At 43.7% G+C, this 12,325-nt stretch overlaps 1 long non-coding RNA gene across 1 annotated transcript; it reads left to right on the forward strand.

Moving 5' to 3' along the window:
• Nucleotides 1-8,377: 8,377 nt before the first annotated feature.
• On the forward strand, nt 8,378-9,719 carry LOC121773718. Its single transcript, XR_006044835.1, has 2 exons — nt 8,378-8,517; nt 9,488-9,719. It is a non-coding gene; the product is annotated as an uncharacterized LOC121773718 (long non-coding RNA).
• The last annotated feature ends 2,606 nt before the right edge of the window (nt 9,720-12,325 follow it).

The raw sequence follows: 12,325 nt of genomic DNA on the forward strand, positions 1-12,325 counted from the left end.
TTTTCTGATTTTTCAGTGGTATTGATGATGTTATGACCCCTATAGCTAATGGATAAGAGTTCAATGTCATTGAATTACAAAATTAATGCAACGTCCAAAATAAATGCACTGCTATAATAGTTCTAAGAGCATCTCCAATACCGGCGTCAAAATCGCGACGCCGATTTTTTGCCGACGCCGGTTCTGACGCCGAACCATTGGAATCGGCGTCGGCGAAATCGGCGTGGCCATGCCGATTCGCTCGATGACGCCGGTTCCGACGCCGATCCTCACGGCGCCATTGTGGGTCCCGGATCGGCGTCAGATTTTATTTTTTATTTTTTTTCTTTTGAAAACACTATATATACGCGCTTTGAACGTCATTTTCATTCGCACCACTTGTTTTAACGAGTACTCTCTCTCTACCTTACTTTCTGAACAAGATCAATTTAAGAAATGAGTAATGCCGGTGGTAGTAGTGGGGATGCGGATGAGTACGAGCGTATGCTGAACGAAGAGCAAGATGCCTATACGAGCCGTGAGGTTGATCGATAGATCCAGAGTTATATGCAGCCGGCGGCACCTCGCCCACGACCAGTTGTCCACCGTCGACAAGTGGTTGATCGTGATCATGAAGCTGCACATCAGCGCCTGTTCACAGATTACTTCGCAGAGGAGCCGCGTTTTAACGCCAACCATTTCAGGCGTCGTTTTAGGATGAGGCGGGACTTGTTTATGCCTATTGTTAACGCTTTGGAGCAGCGATATCTGTATTTCCGCTTCAGGCACGATGCGGCTAGCAGACCCGGCCACACCCCTATTCAAAAGTGCACTGCGGCAATCAGGCAGTTGGCCTACGGCACCGCGGCAGACATGTGGGACGAATACCTCCACATCGGTGAGACGACTGCCATCGAATGTATGAAGTATTTCTGTCAGGGCGTGATCGAAGTATTCGGTGATCAGTATCTCTGAAAGCCTACCCCCGAAGATTGCCGGAATCTGCTGCGGATGCACGGGGATCAGCATGGGTTCCTGGGAATGTTAGGCAGCATAGATTGTATGCATTGGGAGTGGAAGAACTGTCCCGCTGCCTGGAAGAGGTTTTACACGACCGGCTACAAGGGAAAAAATCCCACGATGATCCTCGAGGCCGTAGCTGATTACCGGTTGTGGATTTGGCATGCGTATTTTGGGATAGCCGGTTTAAACAACGACCTAAACGTCCTCAACTCGTCGCCCCTTTTCAACGAGCAGTGCCAGGGCGTCGGTCCGACCATCAGTTTTGTCGCCAACGGCAACCAGCATGATATGGGCTACTACTTGGCGGATGGGATATACCCTAGGTGGCCCGTCTTTGTGAAGACGATCCGGTGCGCATCAGATGCGAAGAAGGCCTACTTTGCGACGCGGCAGGAGTCGGCGCGAAAGGACGTGGAGCGCGCATTTGGTGTGCTTCAGGCTCGAGGGGCTGCAGTTAAGGGACCAACGCGTTTGTGGAATGTCGACTGCATTGCTGATATACTGTACGCCTGTATTATCATGCACAACATGAGTGTCGAAGATGAAGGTGTACAACTGACTGATTGGGCCAACGACGATAATGAGGCCGGTCCAAGCCACGGCGTCGCCACCGCCAACGTACGAGGTGGGGTACCTCACGATGAAGAAGCCCTCCTCCAAGCACATGCCGACATGCGTCAGACGGAGGCTCATATTCGACTCCAAAAGAATTTAGTTGAAGAGTTGTGGGCGCGGAAGATTGCAAGGCGTTAGTTTTTATGTAAATTTATGTAATTTTTTTAAATGTATTTTTTTTAAATTATTGTACTTTTTGAAATTTTAATAGTATTATTCAATTTAAATGTATTTGTCTCGTAAATTAAATTCCGTATGTTGATACGATTGTAAATTAAATTATATAATTGTTATTAGTGATGTGGATAGGTAGTGTGAAGGCTATGTGAGGGCTATTTGATGTCCAGTTGATGTGGCAAGCTGATGTGCAGGAGAATTGTAGTGCTGATAATGTGGCAGTGTGAAGGCTATGTGAGGGCTATTTAACGTCCAGTCTTACTGGAGATGCTCTAAACTTAACTTTGATTTAGATTCTATGCTTCAGCAATTTTCAAACTAATTTTAGATATAACCGTGAGTATTTTTCTTTCAAAATTTTGGGAGCAATTTTGTCTGTAAATTTCAGGTTTGATATTTATAATTGAAATTGAAATTGAAATATTGGGTGACGATTAGAATTACATTAAGATTGATATTTTTTATGAAATAATAACAATGGGACAAAATCGAGTATTCATGTTTTTGTTTCCACAATCCCTATTCATTCTAGGTTCAGGTAAACTCAGACGAAGGTCAGTTAAAAATACCCATTCGCCTAAATTTACTCCATGACTAAAATATATTTCAAACTTAGTCATTTAGGGAATAAACCGGCCCCACCCAAGAAGGACTTCTCCAGACCGGCACAACAAAGACAGAATGAGATGAGAGGAGAACAGGGGGACCAGCCCCGGGGAAAGCAACCAGCCGTGCAAACAGATGCAGAATCAGGTTGGAATCGTGTGGGTAAGAAAGGCAATGTCTTGAAGGACGCATCGGCATAAGGACAAAATAAGGGGGTGCAGGCATCAAGGTATGAATACAGAGCCGTAGTAAACCGGAAGGACATCATCCCTGATACCAGCCTGCAGATTCGTGAGCCTCTTCTTGTTCTGAACTCGGGCATGGTTGACCAACACCCATCTGGAAAGGGCAGGGAAAGGAAGAAGAGAAGTCCAGAGAGCAGAGCAAGATACAGAGAGAAAAGAAGGTTGAGAAGGCTAGAGGAGGTTGAGGGTCGCGCCATGACAGAGACCGAGGGCTCGGAGTTTGAGACTGATGATGGGGGCGAGTTTCAGAGCAGAACGAGATCATTCTCACCCACCTTTAGAGGGAATCGTACTCCTAACTTGGAGACTTATATGGGACTCGGCGTTCATAGTAACAGTTTTGACATTCTGGAGGATGATGAGCCTGATACTGAGTCATCTATGGACTTGGTTCTGCACGATGGGACCGCGGATGCTCAGATTATTCACGAGGCTAGAAGGACAAAGGGGGTACGGATTGGGGCTGCCGGAAATGGGAGTCTGCCGATGGAGATCGCCAGTGATGGGGATCGACGCCTTGTGATTAAAACACCGATGAAGAAAGCGAGGGTTTCTACCTCGCGTTCAAACTGATTTGTTTCCTCATGACGAGCCAGTTCCTAGTGTGGAACGTGCAGGGTGTGGCGAATGCCCGCACAAAGAGACACCTGAGATATCTAATTCTGGAACATAAGATTTTGTTTGCAGCAGTGATTGAACCACAGAGGACACCGCCAGCTTTAGGAAGAAACTTTCAGGGCCTTCAGTTTGCGGGATCTAATGAAAGTGGCCACATTTGGATTCTTGCTCATGAAGATTAGACAGTGGAACTGGTTGATGACTCCAGACAGGCTCTACACGTTAAGGTCTCTGCCGCAGTCTTTCCACTCCCGATCTACATCACCATAGTCTATGGGCGGCATACGAGAGATACGAGACATGCACTTTGGGAAAAGTTGGGGGATATTTCGCTGACTATGGAGGGCAGACCGTGGCTAGTGGGAGGTGACTTCAACATGTTCCTGACCAATGAAGAGAGGCAGGGGAGTGACACAGACAGACACAGAGACATGATGGATTTTGCCGATGCTATTGCCGAGTGCCAGCTGATTGACCCGGGTTTTGATGGTCCAATATTCACGTGGCATAGGGGGGCTTTGGGAGAGGTTGGACCGCATCTTGATTGGAGAACATTGGACATCAGTCTTTGCCACGACCCGAGTGACACATTTGGCGAGATTCAGCTCTGATCATGCTCCACTCTTGGTGAGATGTCAGTTTTCTGTCCAGACCATGAGACCGGCTTTCAGATTTCAGAATATGTGGGTGAGACATGAGACTTTTAGGGGTGAGATTGCCAGAATCTGGGAGGCAGAGACAGGATACAATGGCATGATGAACCTCCAGCTCAAGCTTATCAGGACGAAGAAGTTCTTAAAGGTTTGGAACAGAGAGGTATTTGGCAACATCATCCAGAACCTAAAGGATGCAGAGCAGGCAGTTCTTGAGGCACAGACTCTATATGATACTAACCCGACCCCTACACATAGAGCCGGATTCAGTAGAGTGTCTGCAGAGCTCATCATCACGTCCAAGATGGAGGAAGAATTTTGGAGGCAAAAGGCAGCGATTAGATGGGCTGCTGATGGGGAAAGGAACTCCAAATTCTTTCACGGATGGGTCAGACAGAAGAGAGTTAAGTCGAGGATACATACGGTCGAGTTTGGGGGACAGGCACTGACGAAAGAGACAGAGATCAGGGAGTCGGCGGCAGCCTTCTTTCAGCAAATTCTGACATCGGATGTGGGGGTCCTGGCAGAGCCCGACTTATCTCTTATCCATACACTGCCAGACTCAGTTGATCAGGAGGCTCTGTGTTCGCCGCCGCAGGATAAGGAGGTTAGAGATGCGGTGTTTGGGATCAGTGGTGATAGTGTGTCCGGGCCGGATGGGTTTACTTCGTTGTTCTTTCAGTAATGCTGGGACACCGTTGGGAGAGATGTGATTGCAGCTGTGGGAGACTTCTTCAGTGGGGCGTTTATGCCCCGAAGATTCACGGCGACCATGATCGTCCTCATCCCAAAGAAGCCTAACCCGGTCACGTGGGGAGATTTTAGACCGATCAGCCTCTGCAATGTTACGAACAAGATCATCACAAAGATCCTTGCTTCGAGACTTGCACCTCTACTACCCCTAGTCATTGCACCGAATCAGAGTGGGTTCATCAAGGGCCGTCTGCTTAGCGACAATGCTCTTCTAGCACAAGAGTTGATACATGACCTGGGGAAGGAGCTCTCGAGTAAAGGGAGATCGCCCAATCTAGCTCTCAAGCTGGATATGGCGAAGGCATATGATAGAGTTCAGTGGCCGTTCCTACTCAAGGTTTTGGAAGCGATGGGATTCTCACAGGTCTGGGTGGATATGATCAGGAGATGCATCTCGTCATGTTGGTTTTCTGTCCTGGTGAACGGTGGCTCGGCAGGCTTCTTTCAGTCGTCTAGGGGTCTGAGGCAAGGAGACCTCTTATCGCCTTCCCTCTTGTTTTGGCGGCAGACTATTTATCGAGATGTCTTGACAGATTGATCAAGGGGGATAGAGAGATGGTCTAAAGGTGCCGGAAGAAGGCTCCCGTTATTACTCACCTCTCCTATGCGGATGACATCATCATTTTCTCGAGGGCTCATAGAGAGACGGTGGAGAAGTTGGTTGGTTGCCTGGACCACTACATAGCCGTGTCTGGTCAGCTGGTGAACAATGGGAAGACACAATTCTATTTGGCGAATGAGTACATGGAGTTTGCTGACATTGTGGAGGAGGCTGGAGGTTTTCAGAGAGGGGCGATGCCTTTCACATATCTTGGGGTCCCGATTTTTCGAGGAGCGAGGAGGGCAGACCATCTTTTGCCCCTTAGGCAGAGGCTGATGGACAGGATCCACAGCTGGTCTCACCGACATCTTGCTTTTGGAGGTCGTCTGGCTCTGATTAAAAGTACTCTGGCCGCCATCCCGCTACACATCTTACAGGTTATGAACCCTCTGCTAGGATTTCATGGCGAGTTGGAGCAGATATTGGCTAGATACTTTTGGGGCACAGTTGGAGAGAAGAGGAAGTTGCACTGGATTTCTTGGCGACAGATTTGCTTACCTTTTGATGAGGGTGGCTTGGGTATTCGCCGCTTCAGGGAGGTGGCAGTGGCTTTTGGGTTCAAGCAGTGGTGGAGACTGCTAGCTCAGGACTCTCTCTGGGCCCAGTTCATGACCCAGAAGTACAGTATCCTTCCTTGTCATTTGCATACATCCCCTTGTTGGTCACATGATAGTCCTACTTGGCGTCGCTTGCGTCGTATTTGGTCATACATGCATGAGTATATTCGTTGGTCCTTGGGTGAGGAGAAGATCAGCTTCTGGGATGATGTCTGGCTTGGGGCTAGCTCCATCCGGAGTCTGTGCGTCCCGGGAAATGATCCTCCCCAATCTCAGGCCGTTGCATCGTATTGGCATGAGTATGCATGGGATGAGGATATGCTGCATAGTTTATATTTCAGGTTTGGCGTTCCTCTCGATGTGATAGACCAGATCAGAGCCACGCCGATCGAGTTGGGGCGAAGGATGTGAGGCGGTGGAGTCTGACTAGCCATGGCGAGTTCTCTGTGACCTCATCCTGGGAGAGCATCCGGACTAGACTACCGAAGAAGGAGATTTTTTGTCTTATTTGGAACTAGGGGTTGACTCCTACTATGTCGGTGTTCATTTGGAGGTTACTTTTTGGTAGGTTGCCGGTGGATGAGAAGTTGCAGAGGAGGGGAATTGAGTTAGCGTCTAGGTGTCAGTGTTGTAGGTCTCCTTCTGTCGAGTCTCTCAGCCATGTCTTTTTTTCGAGTCAGTCGGCGATTTCTGCATGGGAGTATTTCGATGCCTGGTTTCCTTCCTCGCACACACCGATTCACACGAGCACCGATATTGCACTTAGACTAGGTCACTGGCGGAGGTCCTCTTTCCAGAGTGCTCCCGCCATGCATATTAGTTTTCTTGTTCCTTATTTGATTGCTTGGTTTCTTTGGACGGAGAGGAACGACTGCAAGCATGGCGGTCGTCCTTTTCTTCATTCACATGTTATTTGGCTGGTCACTCATCATCTGCATGTGCTAGTTCTGGCCGGCAGGATCACCTCGACTCATTGGAGGGGATGCTCGCCGTCGGTTGATTTCATGCCTCTCTCCCCCAGACAGCGTGTTCTGCGGTCGCTCATGGTCCTATGGCATCCCCCTGATGCACCTTGGGTGAAGCTGAACACAGACGGTGTCTTCTCTACATCGACACTAGCGGCGAGGGAAGGAGGACTGGTTCGTGGTTCTGATGGAGGCCTTCTTCGGGCTTTTTGTGCTCCGATAGCTGCATCATCGAGCTTTGAAGCGGAGATTTTGGCTCTGATTCGGGGTTTGGTGATGGCTATGGAGCTTTCTACTCACATTTGGATAGAACTGGACTCAGCGGCTCTGGTTAGGTTGTTGTCATCTAGACACTTTGGCTCCGCGGATTTTAGACACCATATGGCTTTGATCCGGAGCATGACAGCTCAGCTGCATGTTCGATTCTCACACATCTACAGAGAAGGAAACCGGGCTGCTGATTTTCTGGCAGGTAGGGGGTCCAGACCCCTGCACTTATATATTTTGATCCAATCTCTGCGCCTCGGTACCTGAAGGCGTTAGTTCGGATGGACCAGCTGGGATATCCTAATTTCCGCTTCCGACGTAGAGATGTGGGTTGATCTAGCTCTTCTGGTGGTTGGCTTTGGGCTTTTTTTCTTCCCCTTTAGTGTTTTTAGTCATCTTTTTTCCACTTGATAGAATGGAGGATCCCGGCTTGTGGGACCTCTACTATGCTTCTTCATGTTCTTGTTTAGATCTTAGTCACTTTTGGGCTAAGATCATGTTTTTGGAACATTTCATTTTGATTTTATTTACGGGTTGGGGGTCTGTCTAAACCCCCAGCCCACACAGCGTTTTTGATTGGAAAAAAAATTTTATTGTAGAGATGCCGACCCTAATGAAAGGGTATATATAAAAAAAATAGTCATGAGAAAAATTATGTTTTTTTAAATAAAATAAATGTTATAGGTTCGGAATTTACGTGGCCATCAAAATAAATACGTCGTGGAATTATTTTGATGGTTTAGGTATATATTCAAAGACTTGGACAAGTTCATTTATTTATATTTTTCTAGACGACTTCATTTTTAAGTCTTTTTTTCTCCATTGTCATGGCAATGACAAGTATGAAAAGTTGATCAAGTCATAGAAAGACTTCCTCAAGACTTCATAATTCATAATTGTTATTCATCTCAAAATATACAATTATTGAATTATAAGATGGGTAGGTTATAAATTAAGTTTATAATTTATTTTTCTTTTTACTTGATTCTTTTGTAAACAAATATTTTTTCTGATAAAAATCTAATAAGATTCGATTAAATGATTCATAAGGAAAACTCGGATTTATTCAATTCGAATAGAGTAATCCGTTAGGAAAAATGGATCTTCTTTCATCTCTTATTAAGCCAACTAATACATAATTGATCGAACACTATTTGAAAATAATTATTTTTGCTGATGGAAATTCTTGATCAATCAACATTTATTTCTTGAATAAATTTATCAAATTATGTAAACTGTTGGGCCTAGGCCCAGTATAAAGTTTTAATAGGCTTATAATATTCAGACCCTGATTGAATTAAAGAGCTCATCAGCTAAACGAAGTTTCCCAACGCTGGAATTTGAGAGATTAGGGTTTTTTCTTGCGCCGTTGAATTGATCCGTGAAAATGATTTACGACGTGAATTCCCCACTTTTCCGTTCGTTCCTCAGCCAGAAGGGCGGCGCCTCCGACAAGAGGTATATCTCTACTCGAATTTGAAGTTCTTTAGGTTTTGATTTTTGTCAATTTACGTTGCACAAAACTGTTTTCCGCAGGATTTGTTGCTTGTTAGTTGCCGCCTTGAATGTATAATGATTCTGTGATTTTGTGGTTTTGTTTTATAAAATTACAACAAATTTCACGTACCCTAAAGTTCGAAGATGGATTGTTATGTTAATGTTTTTTTTTTGTTCATTGATTGTTGCTTTATTTGGAATAATCTAATATTGCTCGATTAATTGATCTTGCAATAAACAATTCTAACTCGAGCTTCTTGTGATATTTTGCATATGTATAGAATTTTCCATTGATTGAGTTAGAACTATAATTCTATGTCCAAAATGTTAACTTCTTTTTTCTTTCCCTGCATATTCTTGTTTAAATAATTATTGTAGCTCGCCAGCTGGTTTGGAATATAATCATATAGCACAGTGTTCATTTATTTTGCAATAGTTCTAACCTGAGATGTTTTGCATAATTATATAATTTCCCCAATTTATCACTATAGAAATGTAATTTCATATACAGATTGAGTGATTTTGTTCTGCCAGTTCTGTTTAGATCAGAGTTGAGAGGGATAATTGGAGTTCTAGTTGTACTTTATTTCTGCTCAATTTTGGATTTTTCCATGGTTATCATTGTTTGGCTTCACTTTATGCGACTTGCTTGCTTATCATTTGGAGATAATATATGTCCAATGAGTTACTTGCTCACTTTATGCTCTCATTTAAAGACAATATACATCCAGTGCTTGTTTTTGTAAGGAATCCATCAACCGATTTATGTATTTTTTGTGCACACACGAATTATCTTTTCCTATGTGTTTTCTTCTATTCTTGAAACTCGCAGTTAAAAAAAACTGTATATGACTTTTTTAGCAGAACAAGAACAATGTTTTTGATTCAATAATTTAATTTCCCTGACATTGGTGCTGACTCATTTCAAAAGGAAAACTGAAGAGCAGAAGCCGAAGGAACATAGGCCAAAGGCAAATGAGAACAAACCTGTTATGAACGAGTAAGCGTGCATTATGCAAGCACTAGTTTGGATGGAGTTTCCTAGTGTTTAGATGTTCACTTTATAAGTGCAACTCTCTAAACTTGAATATCGAGTTTGTTTCTCTAGACCATATGTAACAAGATATTGGTTTTTATTTAGTGAAGCTTTTTTTTCCTGATAATCTACTTGTCTCATGTTCTCCGCTTCTGTTATATGATGCGGCATATATCTATATGGTGTGCTGGTTTATATTTCGTGGTAAATTCCTCATCCCTTCTGGATGTTATGGTATCTATGTTATATGTCTTCCAGAGGGATTCTGAGTTATTTCCCTCTTTACTCTGTTTCTGCCTTTAGATGATAGAAGAATTAGTTTATGCTTCGTGGTTAATTCATCCCCCCTTCTGGATGTTATGGTATCTATGACATATGTCTTCTAGAGGGATTCTGAATTATTTCCCTCTTTAGTCTTTACTTCGTCTGCTTTATATTCATGAAAATCTTGCATTGTTGCTGCCTTTAGATGATAGAAGAATTACTTTATGCTTTTAACTTGTGAAAGCTTTGACTTACCTGGTGAAGTTTGTTGTGGGATTTACACAGTGAATGCTCTCACAAGATTGACACTGTAAAAATTGTGAAAATGGTCACAACAGACAATTAGGGGTCCACTAATCAGAAAAAAGGCTTAGGTGGTGGTTGTGAAAAAAGGTGGTGTGTGCAATGGAGTAGTAATTGAGTGTCCCCCATGTGAAGTTGATGACTTTGAACTTCCTTTTTTTCCAAACCAGAAACCCCTTTAGAATTCACCATCAATTAACCCCCCTTTATCTTATGTACCTTCCCCCATTATTGATGCTTGGGCTTTAATCACTGCCACATTAATAATTTGATCTTGATCCATTCGGTTATGGTTGATCTTGGTTGAACAATCTGTAGGGTCTGATCAAGAAAGTGTGGATTGTCATGATCTATTTCAACTACTAGGTTACTATTCATCTGTGCATTTAAAAGATAGATTGGTGCTTTAATTATTTGCAAGATGCTTCGATGCATATTCTCTGCCATATAAAACTCGGATTAGTCAAATTTGTCTTTACATGTCATTATTTCTTTGTTAGAATTTTTGCCTTTTTGTATTGTGGAGAATGTCGAGGCAGAGAGTATAGTGTTTAAGTGTGTTATTATTGAATGTAATTGATGGCCTTTGACTTGGCTTCAGCTCTAAATTTAATTATTTTTTCTCGCCCATGTGATGTATGTCTACGTTGGTTCTTTGCCGACTACTTTAATTGCATTAATTAGATAGGATTAACTTAATTATTTCCCATACAGTGCATGATCTATATTAGCCTTATATAAGAATGCTCATGTGAGTATGTTATGCGTAGCAATTGATTTATTTAAAACCGAATTCAAGATGATGCAAAAAGATAGCCAATGCAAAACTAGAATATAATAATTCAATAATCCAAAAAATATCATGGGCATAGTTATATTTTTTCTTGTTTTTCTTCTCAATATGGCAAAAAATATCGAATAAATTTGGGTTTGTTATAACTCAGCCTCCAAGATGGTTGTATTAATTTTGTTTCTGTACTGTAATATTTAATTTATTTCACTCCACGTTATAGTCACAAAATCACTTAATTGTAGTAATTATTAGATCATTCATTGTAATTCTCTATTTGAAGACATGTTTATCATATCTGATCCCACACAAGTTTATAAGCACATTCCTCAAATAGAGCTTAAAACACTACACTCCAATGCCTTTTCACATAGACCTAATAGAAAAGGTCATAATTTCGGTTGTTCAATGGAATCAAGAAATGCAAAAAGCTTTTCTTTCCAAAGCAAATCACCCTTTTTTTTTACTTAACTAATTTCTCTTCCCTTTATTCACGCCGCATTCACTACTTCCACAACTAGACTTCCCAATCACCAAGATTCCTTCTTCTAATTCTTCTTCCCCATTTCTTCACCATCTCCCATTTTTCTATTATTCCCAGAAATGTCTGAGCTGTGCATCTCCAAGTCTCGTTTTTCTAGTCCTCTGATCTCTGACTTCTTCATTTTCCTCTACTCCTCCATTCTCTCTCATCCCCTCTACTTCTCATACCTCATCTTCTTCTCCCCCTACCTCCTCAAGCTCCTCTCCTTCCTCTCCCCTCTCTTCCTCACCACTTGCCTCATCTCCCTCGCCTTCCTACAGAGACTGCAGCTCAACAGAGATCACCATCCCAATGAAGAGCTCCAAAGCTGTGAACTTTACGAAATCTTCTTCGGCCATCCATCAATGGCAGAGGTGAGAGAAGAGTCACACCACACCCCCCAAAAAGATCCCATTTTGGAGCCGATTCCGCTGCCGGGCCTCGCCGGAGAATCTCCGATCGCCGCTTCCGGAAAAATCAAGACTCCGGCTATGGAGGAGGAGAAGAGGTTTGATGATTCAGTGATCATGAATGCGGTGGTGCCGAGATCAAACTCGCTCTCTAGCTGCGGGTCGATGAGGAGGGAGAGGGAGTGGAGGAGGACGCTGGCCGGGAAACTATTCGAGGAGAGGCACAGCGGAGGAGGAGAGGGGATGGACTCGCTGTGGGAGATGGATTCGAACAAGAGCGGTGGGAGGAGAAAGAAGGTTGTTGAGGTGGAGGAGGAAGAGGATGGTGAGAATGAGATACGGCTGTGTTGTTTGCAGGCGTTGAAGATGTCGGCGGGGAAGATGAATCTTGGAGTGGGAAGGCCGAATCTTGTCAAGATTTCCAAGGCGATTAAGGGGATTGG

The sequence above is a fragment of the Salvia splendens genome, chromosome 17, assembly GCF_004379255.2.
Source record: "Salvia splendens isolate huo1 chromosome 17, SspV2, whole genome shotgun sequence".
Classification (NCBI taxonomy): Eukaryota; Viridiplantae; Streptophyta; class Magnoliopsida; order Lamiales; family Lamiaceae; genus Salvia; species Salvia splendens.